An 8,312-nucleotide genomic window follows, 5' to 3' on the forward strand; every position below is an offset into this window, starting at 1 on the left:
GTCACAAAATTCCTAATTTACGCAACAACCAGCAAACTGGGCCAAAGTAATGACACACAGAGGCAGATAACATGTTGCCTCATCTACATTCCTTATCTACTTCCCGACCAGCTGAACCCACCGAGGAGGAACACTTGACACTGATTTCACATCATTGTCTGTGAGCGACCTCATCCTTTCCTCTTCTCCCTCTGTGGTCCCCTCAGTGAGATCTGAGGGCTCACTCAGCCATGCGTACTGACGTCTAATTAACAGCAATTAACCCTGGCCTCGATCACGGGCCGCGGAGCTAGGAGATAATGAAGACACCACTTTGTTTTTTTAACTCTTTTTTTTCACACCCTGCTTTTGTCACACGGACGTTTCCCTCATGGCTGACTGATGATGGAATGTGATCGGTCGACTCAGGGAAAGTGTACCCTTGATATTGCTGTTGCTGCTGGGTCAGTGCTGTGATAGGAAATAAGACACTGTACAAAGTGGGAGGCTGTTTTGATTTTCAGAGTGGATTTTGTGCGGCATAAGATGTTATATACATGGGAAGATAGGAGCCAGTGCGGCTGGTGTGTGACAGACCTTGTTTTGGGTGTTTTAATTCCTTTCTCATTCCTTGTTGCTGAGATAATAGAGTTCTTGGCCAATCCCTCCACTGCATCTTTGGTCTTGCTCCAATCTCACTGTAAAACTGTAGGCAGACCTAGAAAACAGAAAATAGGCACAGGACACATCCACACAGTGTTGAGGTCTTTTGTTTGACAGACAATGGTATTTTGCATAACAGAGATCGTGAGCAGATCTCAGATGGGGTTTTGGAAACCACCTTGTAATCTTGAGTAGAAGGACGATTCAAGTGTCAGTCAATCTCCCCCGTGAAAAGCCGTCAGGCTAGTTGAAGCCTTCGGTGCAAAAATAGCATGAGAGATAGAGGACACCCCTGCTCTTCCCCACAGCTGACCTTTGAAGAAACATGTCTACATCAAATACTCTGAATTATCTATTCAAATGCCTGGAAACAATCTTTAGACAATGACACATCAATCAAATGCTCCCTGAACCGGGCATGGTTGTTTATATAAACGCTGTCCATCTGGGGGAGAGATCTCAGCAATGTTACATCTCTTTTTCTGTGGGGAGATGGCAGAAAAAAGAAAGAAGGAAGTTCACAGAAAAACTTAAAATTCTGCTTTTTTTTTCTCTCTTTTTTTTCTTCTTTTTTTCAAATCCCAGCGTGAATGTGTCGGCGAGCTCGTGGTATGCACCCAGATGAAAAGTAGAGGCCATCCCTTTGAAATCCTCCTCAAGTCAAAATTACCATTTCATTTCAACTCCAGCCAGGAAACGGAGAGCGGGGCCACTGCTAACTGCTTTGGGCATATCGTTATTTATTGTGTGTAAACTTTGGAGGAACATTGTTGCCTGGGAAAATGTGCTGTGTGGGTGGTGGAAGTGAGCAGTTGGAGCAGCCACAAAGGGAGAGATCAGGCCTATTTTCTCTGTAGGAGGAACACATAAAAGTGAAAATAATGGCCATTATTACAGAAAAACAACATCAGACTTCTTTTCTCATAATTTTCTAACAGCCAAAGAGTTACCACTAAAGCTAAACAACCAACCAGTTGACCCTATTTAGGTAGCTGTATTATCATTTTTTATGCTCTTTTAATTAGTGAGCATTCAGTGTTAAATGGGCCATTATCTGGGTTGGAACTAACTGCTTTTTCCATAATGGTCACATTAAGCCTGTCATGTTGTTTTATTTAGTTGGCTTTATTTACCTCTACATAGCAGGGGGTTAGCATTGCCTGAACTACACACAGTGGACTTACTCACAGAAACCTAGATGCTTTTCACAGTCTTTTGAAAGCAACTAAAAATCAAATGATTTTCAAATTCATATATTTAATTTGAGCCGGATAAAGGATGAGGAACATTACATCTTTCCAAATCTTCACTATCTACAATTACTGGTATCGCTGGTAGCTTAATGTTTCGTGGTCTTTCGCATTTACTCATCCATTTACTATCACATTAGGTGTATTTGTTGCAGTTATATAGCCTAGTAACGATCAGAGTATATAAAAAATGGTTATATCCTACTCTGGCTGAAGCCATACATCATGAGGCAGTTACAATAACACTCAATCGAATACCACTCGTCCCTGTCAGCGTGAGAGGCGGCAGTAATACGTACGAGGCTGTAGTCAGCTTTGATTTGTGTTTGTTGAAATGGATTCTAATAGTGCTAACTTTTAAAAAGGGAGCAAGAAGCAAAAAAAAAACCCACTAAATCCTCAAACTTGGCCCGGGATTAAAGGCAGACCTGTATATTGAATTGCACGCTTGCGGGAACCTGGTCTTCTTAGGTCAGAAACCCACGCAACAACCACGCTAACCGCTCTGTGAGATTGGATTCACACTAGAGCTAAAAGCTAAAGCATGCTGAAATGTTCATAATCACATTGATAAAATCCCAATGGTTGGTAAGTATATTGTGTACCATGCTCCCTATTGAAGCAAATTAAAGTGATGAGAAGCTGATGAGAATGTAGCTTAATAAAACAACAATGTCATCCCTCAAGCCAAATAGTTTAGAGTTACACATATACTGAAGATCAATAGAAGTGAACAGAAATTATATCAATTGGCTAGATGTCTTGATACAGGATACCTGGGAGAAAATTATTAAAATAAAACAGGAATTCAAAATTTTACAAAAACAATGGATGGATTAAAGGGGTCGTTCCTTGTGACAAACCCAGAGATAATTACCACTATCTCTACCATCCTCGACTCTACAGACATCATTTAGTTGGTCATTGCTTTGGTTTTTATATCCATATTCAGAAGCCGCATTCAGATGATTTCAGCTGAAAGGGTTCTGATAAACCGACTGCCCAGCACCCATCAGTAGACAGACAAAGTTAGCAACTAGACGGTGAACATTGTGGAGCATTTAGTAGCTTAAGAGAAAGATACATTTTGCTGTTGATAAATACCAACACAGAGCTATCACAGAGTATTGGTCATGTGGACAGACCACAGCTTCAAATTGATACCAATCAGTGGCTTTTGGATTTGTAAATAGTCAATTGTTTACTAAAATGTTAGCCATCAACTTTATAAAGTAATATGAAAATATGTGTTTGCAGCTTGATCTGCTGCCCTCTAGTGATCAAAAAATCAATTAAGGCAGATTTAAATTTTGGATGGTAAATTGTGTTTACCTCACAGAGGCTTCATACCAAATGATAGCCGCATTGCAGTTTGGCAGCTAGCATTGTGCTGCTTTAGCATAGGGCAAGAAGTTCATTTAAAGAGAGAAACAGAAAGAGAGAGACTCTGACACATAACACATAAGAGCATTAAATTTGACCTCCAATCTGTTCTTTCCAGGTATACACAGATTGAACACATACATGATGAGAAACATTAAAAAGAATGTGATTAATACCATCATTCATATTGTAAATGTGTTATTCTTCACTCGTATAATGGCTGCTGTCTTGTGCTTAATAGAATTAAGACCACGAGGAGAGGGTGTGGACAGAGCCCAGTTGATTCATGACCAGCGGGGAAGCAGCACAACTTTGTTGACTGTGTTCTCGTCTAACAAAAAAGTACATCTAATCTTAAACATATGGCCGGGGATTCATGCATGACAGCATGCAGAGTGTGGAAAAATACTGCTGTTGTCTTTTTTTTTCTCTCCCAAAAATGTATGTATGCTCCTTTACGTCCTGGATGTTTTGCTGGTTTCAGACATTTGGACACCTTTTTTAAGTTGAAAATTGTTCCAAATAATTTTGTAACATATCTCACTTCTAGTCAAATATTTTGCTGCTGCACTTCTCTTTAAGTTGGTCAGGATAGTAAGAGTACTACATAAACTGTGGCAAAAGTGAAGTCTCTTAACAAGAAGTAGGAGTTTGTTACAGAAAGCAACAAAATGTGGACGGATTCCCTTGAAGACCTTGCAAGTACTGATAAAGGTTTGTCCAAACAATATGGATCCAGAGACTCACAAAAAGCTGTATGGGAGTAAACTGTGTGCTCTTATGTCTATAAATTGCTTCTTCCCCAACTGTAACACAGATGAGAACTGTATTGGAAATTTCTAATCAAAATATTGTTCTTTTTTGAAGAGCACAGGTTCTGAACAAAGGTTCTCATGACGGTCTTTTCACATCACATCCAGTAATCTTTTTTCATAACGCAAGAGTCCAATGTTCCTGTTCTGACTCAGTAACATCATGTTGACTGACCTCAGAGGAATTCTGCAAACGTGTCAGTTGAAAAGCAAGCTGGGTGTTGCATATATATTTGGACTACGTGGGCTTGTTCATTTGTTTTATCTATCCTACTTTTTGTGTCCTCCACTGCGATTTATTTGTACTGGCCTCAGCGACATTGTATTTGGCTGCAACACTTATATATTTTAACAAGGACTGTTGAGGGTAGAGGGAAGTGTTTGACTAAACTCAAGTCGGGTCTTCTCAAACATTTAAACAGGATTCTGTCCGTGGGGGAAAGATGTTTACCTCAGCTGGTTTTATTCCCGCTGCACAGGCCGCCAGTCTCTCTCGGATCTGCACTCTGGAACAGCAAAGAAGAACACGGAGAGTCAAAAAAGAAGAGTGTGCGATAGGTGAGGAAAGAAACAAAGACAAGGCAGCTGCAGGAAGTAAACAAACCAACTATGAGAAACACATATAAGAAAAAGACAGATGAAGACAAAAGGGAGTGAGATGCATAAGACTAGATCATCTGACAGGAAGCACACGCTCTGATACTTTAGCCACTGACCTCTCGAGTGGGGGTGGAGGCGACAAGGGCTCTGCAGGCCCCATCTGCATGGCTTGTCCCTGGCTATGTGGCCATGTGCAGCACCTGGCCCCACGCCAGCGCCCCAATGCCCCTTTGTGGTGGCCAGAGTGATCGGTTGGGGTCTGCCTTTGATCCCGGGCCAAGTATTCATCTCTAAAGGAAGAGGAAGAGCAAAAAAAAAAAAAAGAGAGAGAAAAAGATAAACAGAAAAAAAGAGGGAGGGTGGGTGGAGAAAAAAAAGTCAACCTTTGCTGCCAATTATTGGAAAAACATCAAGGTCTTTTCAGTCTGTGTAAAGAGAAAGAAGAGAAACGAGGGAAGGGGAGGTAGAAGAAGAGATAGCCGTTTGATGGCTTGGCTCAGTGTTAGTTGGGGGATTGTGACGAGTCGAGGTGAGGCAGAAGCTGACCTGCAGGAGGTGATTACAGGTGGAGAGAGGTATTTGTCTGGCTACTAAGACTGATTTTTTGGTGTTTTCTTTTTTTGTCATTCCTGTATGCCCTTTTTTATCTTTGCCTCTTTCGCTATCTCTCTCAGACTCCCTCTCTTCTTCTTCTTGTTGACATCCTTATCTATCTTTCCGTTACCACCGTGTCCTGTTAAACCAGCTCACAAGGACAAATAAAGGTAATCTCTCTGTCTCTGTTGAGGTGTTTATGTCTCTGCCCATCTGGCTGGCTGTATCTTTCTCCCTCTAGTCTTACCCCCCCAACACATATACACACGCTACATAGACGCCAACACACACACACACACACACACACATTAACTGTGTCACCAAAGCAGGCAGCGACCGTGAATGACAGCCTGTACACCGCAGAATCATGTCATTCAACTGATGGGGATGTCATGATGACAAACAGACGAGAGCATTACAGTGTTGTCAGTAAGCAAGACACATTTAAAGCCTGTGAAGAGCAGAAATAATCACATAAATGATTCAGGTTACACTTCCACAGTTACTCTAACTTGGCCTAACAGGCAAACAGTTTTTTCTTTTATTCCTTTTTTTTAAATTTCAAGCAAGTGTTTGGCTCTATGTTTACGTTCTTTCTTCGAAAAAAAATCTGCTTCACATCACTAGCCGAAGCCCATTTGGTCAATACAACTATAATCTCTTACTACTGGCTGTATAGGATCAAATTACAGGGTTAAATTACTTGTTTGGTATAGTTTTTTTTTACCAATATATCCGTCATGAGCTAATATCGGCCGATAATTACAGCTGAATCTGAACTATTTTATTTGGAAGTAAAACCAAGAGTCAAAACATCTGAAATGTCAGCAATATGTCCAGATTGCAAAGGAATACTGTTCTTCTAACTGCTTGTGTTTCTTGCCCTGTCCTACTTATTTTTAGCGATGTCACGGTGTTCCCAGATCTCATCAATGGTCAGTACAATTTTATTACCTGTCGAAATGGCGAAGATAACAAAAGTAAGACCCGGGTTGTAATAGACTGAAATGATCCTTTAAGGCTATGAGATGATTAATAGTGTTTTGTAAGAGCAAAAAGTAAATGCCAGCATATTATTATATATACGTACAGTGTAATATGTCCTGTATGACACACAGACATACTAGCAGAAGTGCATATACTTTAATACCCAGCTTGTGGTATAGGGAGTATAAACACTGTTCATATGCATCACTTGCCTCCTTTCCTCTGCCTTCGTCCTTGTGGACAAAGGAACCGAACAGACAATAGAACATGCATTGATCACCAAGGACGAGTTTCTATCGCTCTCTCTCCTTCGGCCTCTCCCTCTCCCTCTGTCTGTCTCTGTAATTTTCCTTTCATTGCTGTTTTTCCTGCCGTCTCCCGAGACCTTCTCAGTCGACGAGAGAAAACACAAACTGAACATTAAAACTCCCCGCAGCCCTTTAAACACTTGTCATTTGTCCTTTGTACAAATCATGGCGAGAGTTGCTATAGAGACAGATATTTTTTATTTGTATGTTTTGTTTTTTCTTTTCACCAATTCTGGTTTCATCAAGTTTGTTGGTGGAAGGAGAGGAAAACAGACAGAGTAGAGACAGCAACCCACAGTCAATTATCAGTGCGGGGGAATGATCAAAAACAAGCCGTTTAAAAATCCAATTTGCGATGGGGGTGTAAGATGAGAGATGAGTGAAGGACAGTCAATGTACTGTGGACCTCTATGGGCATATTGACCAACATACAGCTTTTTCTTCTGAGGGAAGACAGATAAAAGGAATTAGAGTTTACTTGGATGTGTTGTCCACAGTTTAATCATGACGGATGAATAGTACTTTTCTGAAATGAGTCTGTTTTCTTTGCAGCATGCTCTTACTGTGTTTGTAACATGTACAGATTGTTTCTGTCATGTCTCTGCATCTTTCTTTTTCCTTGTTTAATGATATGTACTGTGTATGAATGCCTGTGTGAGTGTGTGTTCATTAGACTCCCAGTACCTGCGTCCAGCCATGGGCGTTTAATTCAGCGAGCAGGGAGGGGCATTATCACACACTACCATCACTAATCCCCGTGGAATGAAACACAGACACTTTGATGTCTGCCAAAGAACACCGCTGTAGTATTTGGAGGCAAGACAGCGCATCACATACAAACCATAATTAACAATCTATAGCTGGACTCGAGCCAAGCAGAGAGTTGGAGGTGCAAGGAGGGTGGGAGAAGAGAGAAAGAAGAGAGTAACTGGTGGTATAGAGCCAGAGGCACGATGGTGCAGCTTGAAAGAGTGCATGTGTATGTATGTATGTGTGTGTGTGTGTGCGTGTGAACGTCAGTGGTGGAATGTAACGTAATGTAAGTACATTAGGTACAATTTTGAGGTACTTGTTTTCCTTTAATTCAACATCTATCTATTTCCAAAGCCATAATTTTGATATTTTGATATGAATCTAATAAATTATGATGTATTATCATGGATTAAGTTACATGGCAGTCTATAAAGTAGCTAAAATTAGCATTAATAATGCTTACACATAAATGCATCACTAATTATAATATATCACAATATATATTAGTCTGAAATGGACCGTTGTTCATAATGGGTACTTTACCTTTTGGTACTTTAAGTATATTTTGATGCAAATACTTTTTTGAATGCAGTACTTTTACTTATAAAATAGTATTTCTACTCTGTGGTATAGCTACTTCTACTTAAGTAAAAGATCTCAAAGATATACCACCAAACATACAGATGGATGGAAGTGTTTCTTCAGTGATCAATGCTGGACTCACACTGACACACACACATGCTGTAACAACAGTGTTGCTTTCTCAGTAACAACCTGCTGGGAGCTCAAAGAAAAGCGGGGTGGTGAAATAAGTACTGGACAACAAAATGAAGCTGAGCGGCCGGTGGGAAGAACATATCTTTTGTACTTGACGAGGACGCAGAATGAAAAATTCAGGCCCTCCAACGCAGACTGGCACTGAGAAAAGTCCCTCAAACACACACACACACACACACACACACACACACACACACACACACACA

At 40.6% G+C, this 8,312-nt stretch overlaps 1 protein-coding gene across 1 annotated transcript in view; it reads right to left on the reverse strand.

Annotated features, from left to right (window-relative positions):
* The window catches only part of LOC116401190 (axin-2-like), a 49,079-nt gene extending 44,091 nt beyond the window's left edge, over positions 1-4,988 (reverse strand). Inside the window, exons 1-3 of the mRNA XM_031879470.1 lie at positions 4,804-4,988; positions 4,539-4,593; positions 577-697 (exon numbers count right to left, since the gene is read on the reverse strand). The gene's annotated coding sequence lies outside the window, so the exon portion shown is untranslated. The remainder of the gene's footprint in view (positions 1-576; positions 698-4,538; positions 4,594-4,803) is intronic.
* Between the last annotated feature and the right edge of the window lie 3,324 nt (positions 4,989-8,312).

This window comes from Anarrhichthys ocellatus, unplaced genomic scaffold (assembly GCF_004355925.1).
Source record: "Anarrhichthys ocellatus isolate YVR2014 unplaced genomic scaffold, GSC_Weel_1.0 scaffold272, whole genome shotgun sequence".
NCBI lineage: Eukaryota > Metazoa > Chordata > Actinopteri > Perciformes > Anarhichadidae > Anarrhichthys > Anarrhichthys ocellatus.